The 12,571-nt window shown below is 33.3% G+C and overlaps 1 protein-coding gene and 1 long non-coding RNA gene across 5 annotated transcripts in view; one reads left to right on the top strand and one right to left on the bottom strand.

The window, feature by feature from the left end:
• Positions 1-12,571, bottom strand: part of astn1 (astrotactin 1) — a 427,949-nt gene that overhangs the window by 47,120 nt on the left and 368,258 nt on the right. The window lies entirely within an intron of this gene.
• On the top strand, positions 6,722-8,213 carry LOC134312185 (uncharacterized). Its single transcript, XR_010011511.1, has 3 exons — positions 6,722-7,034; positions 7,639-7,772; positions 7,928-8,213. It is a non-coding gene; the product is annotated as an uncharacterized LOC134312185 (long non-coding RNA).

The following is a 12,571-nucleotide window of genomic DNA, read 5'->3' as shown; positions in this document are numbered from 1 at the left end:
TTAAACCAGGTTCATTGGGGAGGAAATTAGATTCTTTTGTTATTCACTGCCTTCATGGTCTTGGGACAAGCTGGCATCTACATCCAGGCGTCAGTGTGACTCTGCATATCACGTGATAAGAAGCAGAGGTTATAGAAGGATCCGTGCGGGCAAGTCGAGCACCTCCAGGCCCTTCCTGTTACTGTCAGGGGATTTGCAGGTTCATAACAGAATAAGATGACTTTTAATTAATAACCCAGACATATAGAGAATGGGGAATCAAACTGTCTGGTCTTTTTAGCACAGCCTGCAAGCGAATGCTGAAACTTAAGAGGAAGAGAAAAATGGGTAAAAAATAGCATTAGGAAAATTAGATGTCAAATGTAATTTAAGAGAATTTCAGTAATATTAGCCCAGACTGTGCTTTAATTAGACACGGAAATGGAGAAAAAGTGAATGAAAGATGAAAAAAGAAAGAAAACGGACAGAAAAAGGAACCACATATTTCTTTTTATTATTGACATGGCTTTTTTAAACCCTAATTAAGAATTATTCAGTAACATATATGTTTACATTATGTGATTTGTTGTATAGAGAGGAAAGGTGGCACAATAAATAATTAAATAATATTAATAAAAAAATAATAATAAATAATAATTTTAATAATATTTTTATTTTTAATTCAGCTAAAAGAAAGTGGTTAAAAAAAAAGACATGGTAGAAACTGTCCACAAAAAATAAATAAATAAATAAATACATAAAGTAAAATAAATAAAGCAAAAAAGTCCTGATGTCCCACAAAATAAATAAATATATAAATGAATACATAAAATATGGAAATTAAATTTATAAATAATAATAATTATTATTAAATAAATAAATAAAATAAGTATATAAAATAAGCAAATCAAAAAAAGACCTGTTAAGTGATGCCATGGAAGACAGCTTTTATTGAACCCTAATTAATTAATAATAATAATAATAATAATTTTTATAAATCAATTTTAGAAAGAAATAAGCTGAACAAAAGTAGTGGTTAAAAAAGAAGATATAAATAAATAAATAAAGAAAAAAAGACCTGTTGAGTGATGTCATGCAAGATGGCTTTTATCAAATCCTAATTAATTAAATAATTATTTACTATCATATATGTTTAAATTATGTGATCTGTTGTGTAGAGGGGAAAGATGGCAAAATATATAATTAAATTAATAATAATAATTTTATCAATCAATTTAATTAAGCTAAACAAAAGTAGTAGTTAAAAAAAAGAAGATACTTTAGACTGTCCACAGAAAAATATATAAATTAAATAAATAAATTTATAAATAAATAAAATAAGTAAAATTAGTGAAGCAAAAAAAGTCCTGTTGAGTGATGCTATGCAAGATGACTTTTCTAAACCCTAATTAATTAAATAATTGTTTGGTACCATATATGTTTACATTATGTGATTTGCTGTGTAGAGCGGAAAGATGGCACTATAAATAATAATAATAATTTTTATACATCAACTTTAGAAAGATTAAGCTGAACAAAAGTAGTAATTAAAAAAGAAGACATGGTAGACTGTCCACAAAAAAATAAATACATAAATGAATCAAACATATGAATAAATAAAAAGAGTAAAACAACTGAAGCAAAAAAGTGCAAGATGACTTTTATTAAACCCTAATCGATTAAAGAATTATTCAGTACCATATATGTTTACATTATGTGATTTGTTGTGTAGAGAGGAAAGATGGCAAAATATATAATGAAATTCATAATAATAATAATAATAATAATAATAATAATAATTTTATAAATCAATGTTAGAAAAAATAAGCTGAACAAAAGTAGTGGTTAAAAAATAAATGAATCAAATAAAATAAATAAATAAATAAAATAAGTGAAGCAAAATCCTGTTGAGGGATGCCATGCAGGATGGCTTTTCTTTAACCCTAGTTAATTAAAGAATAACGTACCTTATTTGTTTACATAATGTGATTGGTTGGGTAAAAAGGAAATATGGCAAAATAATTAAATGTATAATTAATAGTAATTATTATTATATTATTAACCAATTTTAGAATCAATTTTAGAAAAAAAATGAAGCTGAATTAAAGTAGTGGTTAAATAAAAGAAGACATGTTAGAAACAGTCCACAAAAAAAGCTGACTAACTCTTCAGTATTTAAAATTCTCACTTGGTTGATGAATTTCCACATTCCACTGCTCACTAATTTAAAGAGTTTTAGACGTGAGAAGTTTTGAGATCCTTTCTGCTTAAACTGAGCAGCATGAGTTACTGTGTTCTTCAGAGTTCCTTTAGTGGACAACAGGGGACGCTGTAAGCTTAAAAACAACCAACCACACGTCCAATTGTATCACTTATACAGGTATGCTCTTGGTAAGAGATGTAATGATAAGAAATAAAGCTCTACTCTTTTATGTTTCCACCTTTATTAGTCCCTGGGTATGGATTTAGAATGAGCTGAATAAGAAGTATTAAATATTTACAGATTTTGAATATTTACGTCATAAATATAAAGGTTTACTGTGTGTTTAAATAATAACTGTTAGGACTTGTGCAGGGGTGGATGTTGGCAATTTAAACCGGAGCACTTAAGCAAAAGGAAATTGCTCTTAACAGGTCACTGATCACGGTAATTCAGTGGGTGATAACAAGCTTCATGATTATGAATTTCTTGATTAGTCCTCATACAGTATTCCTAATGCCCATCTACATGGGAGGGGTAAAATAAGTACCAAGAAACTAATGACTATGGACACTGTTTCTCTCTAGATGAGCTTTAGAAATACATTCTAACTTTATTTTTATGTGTATTTATTATTATTATTATTATCTTTGAAGGTCCAGTGATTTTTAAGTCTGGTGATTACTGAGGTCATGAATGTAACATGCTCTTATAAATTATATGGGGACAATGGGATTAATGTGCTGCTTAACTGATCTGATCAGACAAACCTGTTAGGTATAAGAAGGAGGTCAGGTCATGTGCCACACGATATTAAATGTATCTTAGACAAAATGCTACAAGATGGTTAAACACACAATATGTACTAATACAAGTAATCCTAATACTGTATGCTATTACAACAGAAAAAGCACAGAAAAAGTACCAAGCCCACATCCATTTATTCCTGAAATAGAAAGAGCTTACTGCACACAAAACCACCCCTACAGATGTGTGAGAAATAATAATGGTGTAAAGACTGTTTATAAAAATTTAATTATCTGCATGCATTTTACTCCTCCAAGTTTGCCAGTTTTTTACTCACTTAAGCACAAACAATTTTACTACTACTACTACTACTAATAATAATAATAATAAAATAATTAATAATTAATAATAATAACAATAATAATAATAACAATAATAAATAATTATAATAATAATAATAATAATATTTCTTAAAGCAGTTTCCAAAAATAAAGACGTGTGAGGAATAATACAGTGAAAGGACTGTGTTTGAAAATTTTATTATCTGTATGCAGTTCACACCTCCAAGGTTGCCAGTTTTTTCCCTTAAGCACAATTTGTGTTTTTTAGAAATATCAGAATTATTATTATAATAATAATAATTCAGCACCATATATGTTGACATTATGTGATTTGTTTGTGTAAAAAATGCTTTAAGACAAATAATAATAATAATAATAACAATAATAACAATAAAATAATAATAAAAATAACAATAATAATAATAATAATACAAATAACAATAATATTTCTTAAAGCCGAGTTTCCAAAAAAAAGATGTGACTAGACATGTGAGAAATACTAAAGGTGAAAAGACTGTGTATGAAAATGTAATTATCTGCATGCAGTTCACACCTCCAAGGTTGCCAGTTTTTTACCTGAAGCATGACATTTTTTGCATGACATGACAACAACATTTCTTAAAGCCTCAAAAAATAACATGTATAGATGTGTGAGGAATAATAAAGGTGTAAAGACTGCGTATGAAAATTTAATTATCTGCATGCATTTTACACCTCCAAGTTTGTTTGTTTTTTACCTTAAGCACAAGGTTCTGTGTTGCAATTAGGTAGTTTCCTTTTTTAGAAATATCTTTATGTAGTTAGCATTTTAGGTTTGAATCTATAGACTGATTATAAATTGTAATAAAAAAAAAAAAAAATAAAAAAAAAGAATAATAATTTAGCAGCATATACTGTATGTTTACATTGTGAGTTGTTGTGTAGAGGGGAAAGATGGCACAATATGGAAATAAATACTGATAAAAATTACTTACAAAAATGCTTTAATAATAATAATAATAATAATAATAATAACATTTCTTAAAGCAGAATTAAAAAAAATGTGTATAGATGTGTGAGGAATAATAATGTGAAAATGTAATTATCCGCATGCAGTTCACACCTACAAGGTTGCCAGTTTTTTTACCTTAAGCACAAGGTTCTGTGTCGCAATTAGGTAGTTTCCTTTTTCAGAAATTTCTTTATGTATTCAGCACTTTCAGTTTAAATCCAAAAAATCTATTATAACTTCAACTAAGACTGATAACAGATTGTAATTAAAAAGAAAAAATAACAACAATGGTCATTTAGCACCATATATGTTTACATAGTGATTTGTTGTGTAGAGGGGGGAAATGGCACAATGTGGAAATAAGTACTGTTAAAATGATTTATAAAAATGATCTAAGACAAATAATAATAATAATAAAAATAGCATTTCTTAAAGCAGAGTTTAAAAAAAAAGTGAATAGACGTGTGAGGAATAATGTCTATTCTGCATGCATTTCACACCTACAAGGTTGCCAGTTTTTACCTTAAGCATGACATTTTATGTCATAATTAGGTAGTTTCCTTTTTCAGAAATGTATTCATGTATTCAGCACTTTCAGTTTAAATCCAAAAAATCAATAATCAATTCAACTAAGACTGATAACAGATTGTAATTAAATAATAATATTAATATTAATATTCCTCAAAGCAAAGATCGTGTATGAAAATTTAATTATCTGCACACAGTTCACACCTCCAAGGTTGCCAGTTTTTTTTTTTTACCTGCATTGACATTTTATGTCACAATTAGGTAGTTTCCCTTTTTCAGAAATGTATTCATGTATTCAGCACTTTTAGTTTAAATAAAAAAAGTCAATAATCAATTTAACTAAGATGATAACATTGTAATTAAATAATAATAATAATAATAATAATAATAATATTTCTTAAAGCAGAGTTTCCAAAAAAAGACGGGACTAAACATGAAAGAAATACTAAAGGTGAACAGACTGTGTATAAAAATTTAATTATCTGCATGCAGTTCACACCTCCAAAGTTGCCAGTTTGTTTTAGTTTTTTTACCTGCATTAACATTTTATGTCACATTAGGCAGTTTCCCTTTTTCAGAAATGTCTTTATGTATTCAGCACTTTTAGTTTAAAAAAAAAAAAAATCAATAATAAATGTAACTATGACTGATAACATTGTAATAATAATAATAATAATAATAATAATAATAATTCTTAAAGCAGATTCCAAAAAAAAAAAAAAGATGTGTAAAGATGTGTAAGTATAATAAAGGTGTAAAGACTGTGTATGAAAATTTAATTATCTGTATGCAGTAGTTCACACCTCCAAGGTTGCCAATTTTTTTTTCTCTTAAGCACAAGGTTTTTTGTCGCATTTAGATAGTTTCCGGAGTTTGAAAAATAAATAAATTTAACCAGAATTGAAAACAGATGTTAATTAAAATAATACATAAATAAAAAACTGTACATGTCATTTACTATGCCAGGTTAAGTAAGTATGTTTTTATTTGAACTTACAAAGCATGAATGTGGTACTGATGTAACTATATATATATATTTATATATATATATATATTTATTCATTTTATTTTCTTATATATATATACTATATATTATATATATATATATATATATATATATATATAATATATATATATATATATATAATATATATTATTATATATATTATTATATTATATAATATAAAAACACAATTCCTCAAAACCACAAGCTGTAACACAAGTTTAAAAGTGAAACAATAAATCTAACAGTTATTCCACACAAATGTATGAGAGGCCGTGTAGGCCATAATTCTAAGTTGAATTCTCTCACACACACCATCATACTCTCACACACACACCATCATACTCTCACACACACACCATCATACTCTCACACACACACCATCATACTCTCTCACACACACCATCATACTCTCACACACACACCATCATACTCTCACACACACACCATCATACTCTCTCACACACACCATCATACTCTCACACACACACCATCATACTCTCTCACACACACCATCATACTCTCACACACACACCATCATACTCTCATACATGGTTTACTATACTCTTTCACATATACTACAATACCCACTTACAACTATAATCACACTTTCTTTTATTTACTATTATACTCTCATACACACAGCACTATTCTCTCGTGCACATATAACTATAGCTATGTAAAACAAAGATCTACTGTATGTGTAAGAGAATATTATTATATGTAAGCGTAATAAATAGTGTATGTGAATGCAAATAATCATGTTTATGGAACAGAATGATAGTGAATGTAAGACAGAATGATAGTGCATGTGAATAAGAATAGTTGTATGTGTGAGAGAGTTTGATGGTGTGTGTGTGTGAGTATGATAGTGTGTGTGAGAGAGTTTGATTGATACGGAAACGAGTTTGATTGAAACGGAAGTAATATTAAATTCTCAGTACCTGATTGGTGGAAGACGCGGGATTTCACAGACATGTCCCGCCTTCCTCATTATTACTGATAGGAGAGGATAGTGGACCGAGAGAGAATCAATGGAGCATCGGCCTGTTAACATTTTAAACTTTTCCACCGCTGCCACATCCATGTCAGAAATGTGGATTTAAACCCGACAGCCCGACAGGAGTCTAAACGCAGCCGCGGAGGAAGAGATGCGGTGAAGCTTTATATCCGAACCATCAGCCAGGTGCTGACCTCCATATCAGCCTCAACCACAGAGAACAGAGGCTCCAGAGTCAGGGACAGGTGAGTTCACTAAACATGATTAAACTCATTTAGCTTCTGATAGAGTCGGGTTTAGATTGGGATATTTTATAAATATTCGTCTTTGTAAGGGACCGTCTGCAAATTACACGTTTTAAACGTTCTAGTAATGCCAAACTAAGTAAGTGAGTTCTCATAAAGCACATTTATAAGAAACTTTGTTTTGGAAGCTTTCTTAAAGAACAATAAATAAAATTACTTTATCGTTTTAATGGCTATAGTTGCTCCACATTAATGTGTCACTACATTCGAGTCGAATTACATGGAACTTTTGGACTCTTCCCTATGTAGGTCTTAATAAGTAAAATAAAATATAGATTCATTTTGTATACACAATCATAAACAAGCTGCTGCACATGGAAAGCTACAGACTTACAGTCTAACATTTCAAAATCTGTCTCAGTGCTCATTCTAACTTAGTCACTTGTACTATTAAAGTTTGTTATCTTTCTTTTATTACAGAAAATGTAATTCATTATAGATTGAGACCAAGCTCTCTTGAGTAACTGTTCTCTAAATATTTGATTGTATTGGGTGAATTGCTATAGACTGGTTTTGAAACTAAATTCAATTTTTGTGATTTCAGTATTGAACTTTTGATGGCATGAGGAAACAAACTGGTTTCACCAAAGTTGCACGAGGGCCAGAAACTAAATGGCTTCATGATTGACAATACATTTACATCAAAGGCAGTGTACATTAGACAATGACACATTTACGGTAAGTTATTTAAAAATAATGTAAGCAGTATGTTTATATTGCATATTATTAATAATAATAAGTCATTTGTAGCATTTAGATTTCATGGTTTGGCAATAGGCTAACCCCCAACATTTTCTAAATGCATTGTGTGTGTTTGTTTTGTTTGTTTTTAGTTTGTCACCACAGATTTAGAGGACAGTGGTGTGGAGGTTGACACGACAACAGCATCTAGTGACCACAGAAGTACCACACCAGTCATTGTATGACTACAAGGACTAAGGATACCTTAATCCACCTGAGTGACAGATTATTTGCTGTTGAGACTGTTCTGAAATATTTGGTTTCTGCATGCAACAATAAATAAGAAACATTTGTTTGCTTGGGACAAGATCTTTGTTAACCAGTATAATAGTGATTTCCTGACCTGTCCATAACTTGATAATAAATATCTAAATATTATATGGGGTGTCCTCGTTTTTTTTTGTTTTTTTTTGTTTTTTTTAACATTACTGCATTGTTTCATTTATCAGAAATACATTATGACGTTTTAATTACTATCACAAATAACTCTAATAACCATAACTAATTTGGAATTTGAACATTGTAAATTCTTTGGCCAGTTGCACACCCGTGATGGAAGGCATGTCCATTTGGGTCCAGCACCTGCAGCGCATGCCAGTGCTGTTTTCTGATGTTGCAAGACTGTTGTCCTCCTAGCACGTACCTTTCATCTGCATTTGGGGTGATTTGAAGAATCTTATTAACAATGTCAGCCAAAGTCGCAGACATTGCTGTATGCTCTCTCTCTCACACACACACACACGTCAGTTAACCAATTTGAAGTTGCTATTTGTGCCTGTATAATTTCCTCCTGATGATTCCAAAGCATACAGCTATTCTTTAGCAACGAATTTCAAGAGACAAACCGAAGGTAATTTGTTTATGTAGGATGACCAGTTCTGATTGTTGGAGGTAATCTTGGAGAAAATATATCCCTATGTCTAATTTCTACTGATCTTGAGTTTTCCTATAAATTTTTTAGGGAACAAAAACATGCATAATGTGCCTCCAGTGCACCCAAACTTCATTGACTGTCACCTCCTTCTAACTGCGGGCTAATTAAAAGAAAGTAAAAAGTTGTCAGTGTTTATCCATTAAGCTCACAAAATAATATTTCCAGAATCATGCTGGTATGTCCCATGCTGTCAGTTTTCCTTTCAATGTTCTAAATGCATCTCATTGTGATGGACAAAAATAGTAAAACATGTCCTCCTCATTACCATTTATTTCCACAAACCAAAGTGACCTTGTAAAAAAGGTAGAAAGTAGAAATATCATGGCTAGTTCAACAAAGCTCAACAAAAGTGTAGTCATTGTTAAAAGGTCTGCTGCCAGATTTAAATGTTTTTTGTAGACCAATTTATGTGCAGGCTCTGTTCTTACAGCTGTAAGCCAATCTGACTTCCTGTCCTCCTTCCTGGCCTCCTTTTAACACCTTGATGGTGTGTGAGAGAGTATGATGGTGTGTGTGAGAGAGTATGATGGTGTGTGTGAGAGAGAGTATGATGGTGTGTGTGAGAGAATATGATAGTGTGTGTGAGAGAGTATGATGGTGTGTGTGAGAGAGTATGATAGTGTGTGTGAGAGAGTATGATGGTGTGTGTGAGAGTATGATAGTGTGTGTGAGAGAGTATGATGGTGTGTGTGAGAGAGTATGATGGTGTGTGTGAGAAAGTATGATGGTGTGTGTGAGAGAGTATGATGGTGTGTGTGAGAGAGTATGATGGTGTGTGTGAGAGAGTATGATAGTGTGTGTGAGAGAGTATGATGGTGTGTGTGAGAGAGTATGATAGTGTGTGTGAGAGAGTATGATGGTGTGTGTGAGAGAGAATGATAGTGTGTGTGAGAGAGTATGATGGTGTGTGTGAGAGAGTATGATGGTGTGTGTGAGAGAGTATGATGGTGTGTGTGAGAGAGTATGATGGTGTGTGTGAGAGAGTATGATGGTGTGTGTGAGAGAGTATGATAGTGTGTGAGAGAGTATGATGGTGTGTGTGAGAGTATGATGGTGTGTGTGAGAGAGTATGATAGTGTGTGTGAGAGAGTATGATGGTGTGTGTGAGAGAGTATGATAGTGTGTGTGAGAGAGTATGATGGTGTGTGTGAGAGAATTCAACTTAGAATTATGGCCTACACGGCCTCTCATACAAATGCAGTCGTCTCATATTCGCACTGATTACGTGTTACTGCACCACTCAAGCCGAGCGCTGAACAAAGCGACTGTTCATTGTTTATTTGAAATTAAATAAATAGATTTTTAAAAAACAAACTGAACACATTGGGTTTAAAGGAAACGTTGAGTTTAAGGGTACAAATTTCTCAACAAAGGGTGCTAAGTTTTAAAAATTTTGAGTTTAGGGGACGTTGAGTTACAAGGTACCACTGTATATTACTTTTTTTAAGGTAAAATTCATGTCTTCTGTTTGTCTATCATACATATAAGTGAATGTAGCTACTAAGTACCAATGAGTGCTTTACAAACAGTATGTTTAAGGAGATAAAAGATGATTCATCTCTTAGTCTCTTTCCCCAAAAGAAATCTCTATCGTTGCAGAATTAGGGACTTTGTTAAATGTTAGTGCATGATAGTATTTCTGAACAACAAGTTAAAATAGAGCATTTTCACTAACCAGAAACACAAGTCACTGCATCAGAGACAGATTATTAATGATCCAAAATAAAAAAATGAAACAAATGATGATTTCTGTGAGAATTAGATCAAACTGATGCTCAGGCTCTGTGCCCTCCATTGCTTGGCATTATAGATGATCGTTCTTCTTTAAGTACAGGCCTCTGTAGATCTTCATTTGCTAAAGCCTAGCGTCCAGCTTATATAGTAATGTTTGCTGCAGGATTGCTAAGTAATATTAATATTAGTGTCACAGAACACAGTGATAATAAATCACTGGTTTGGTGCAGTTTGGAGTGTTTTTGTGTTTGACAGGTAAACAAACGTTTATTTGCCTTCTTGCTTAAGGGAAATTTATTGAATCCATATTGAATGTTGGTTGTAGTGGGTTTTACTGCTAGTGCTTACAGAGCTTGTGTCAGTGGTGGTGGGAGCTTCCTCACCACAAGCAGGATTTATTTTAAGCAGGATCAGCCCCAGCAGCTGAAAAGGAATCATCTGTAGCGCCCGTCTACTGACCTTTGCACTTTTGAGCAGGGCGATTCAAATATTTGTCAATTCTAAAATGATCCAACGCAGGCTATTGGTTATTTCAAATAGATACATACACTGATCAGCCATAACATTAAAACCACCGCCTAGTTTCTACACTCACCGTACATTTTATCAGCTCCACTTACAATATAGAAGCACTTTTGTAGTTCTACAATTACTGACTGTAGTCCATCTGTTTCTCTACATACTTATTTTAGCCTGTTGTCACCCTGTTCTTCAATGGTCAGGACCCCCACAGGACCACCACAGAGCAGGTATTATTTAGGTGGTGGATCATTCTCAGCACTGCAGTGACACTGACATGGTGGTGGTGTGTTAGTGTGTGTTGTGCTGGTATGAGTGGATCAGACACAGCAGCGCTGATGGAGTTTTTAAATACCGTGTCCACTCACTGTCCACTCCATTAGACACTCCTACCTAGTTGGTCCACCTTGTAGATGTAAAGTCAGAGACGATCGCTCATCTATTGCTGCTGTTTGAGTTGGTCATCTTCTAGACCTTCATCAGTGGTCACAGGTTGCTGCCCATGGGGTGATGTTGGCTGGATGTTTTTGGTTGGTGGACTATTCTCAGGCCAGCAGTGACAGTGAGGTGTTTAAAAACTCCATCAGCGCTGCTTTCTCATCCATTCATACCAGCACAACACACACTAACACACCACCGCCATGTCAGTATCACTGCAGTGCTGAGAATGATCCACCACCCAAATAATACCTGCTCTGTGGTGGTCCTGTGGGGGTCCTGACCATTGAAGAACAGGGTGAAAGCAGTCAGTAATTGTAGAATGACAAAGAGCTTCTACAATGAGTGTAGAAACAAGGAGGTGGTTGTAATGTTATGGCTGATCAGTGTACATACATGATTGGCTGTGTCGGAGAGAGGGTTACAGCACTGCTCCCAGTGATACCTCGGAATATGGACCCACCATGACCCACCAAAACCATGAATATATATGATAACCAAGCATTTAGCCTTGATAATTGTGCTTCTGTAATTAACAGAAATTAACCCTGGTTACACAGCAGAGCCGTACTTACAGATTCATTAGACGGTAACTCTTCATGCTGACTGAACACAAGCTCTCGCAGCTCATGGTTCAAACTGGCATGAACGTCTCTGTCCCACACGCCGGGGACTGAAACTAACGCAACATCATACACAGGAGATAAAGGACCTGACATGTACATGGAGCACTGAAGAAAGTAGTTTTATACTAGTGTGTGTGTGTGTGTGTGTGGAGACAGGCCTCCTTGGTGGCTGTTTGAAGGATTAATTATAAAACAGAAGTCGCTGGAGTCCAGTCTTTTCTGACCTCTAAAATGAGTAATTGGGCCCGAGCACTGACTGCTCCATCAGGTTGCCTGTCTGCAGCCCCATTCTGTCACTAGCTCACACACACACACACACACACTTACACACAGATGGTGTTAACATGGCAATCGGTGCGCTTAGCTCATCCTTTGCCCTTTCAAATGCCGTACATCTAGTGCCTCCGTATAATCTATTTGCTACACACCCTCACAGCTAAGAGGAGATGCAAATGCTTATTATTCGTATAATGTTTAAAATCTGT

The sequence above is a fragment of the Trichomycterus rosablanca genome, chromosome 4, assembly GCF_030014385.1.
Source record: "Trichomycterus rosablanca isolate fTriRos1 chromosome 4, fTriRos1.hap1, whole genome shotgun sequence".
Lineage (NCBI taxonomy): Eukaryota > Metazoa > Chordata > Actinopteri > Siluriformes > Trichomycteridae > Trichomycterus > Trichomycterus rosablanca.
This window is presented reverse-complemented; position numbering and strand designations above follow the sequence as displayed.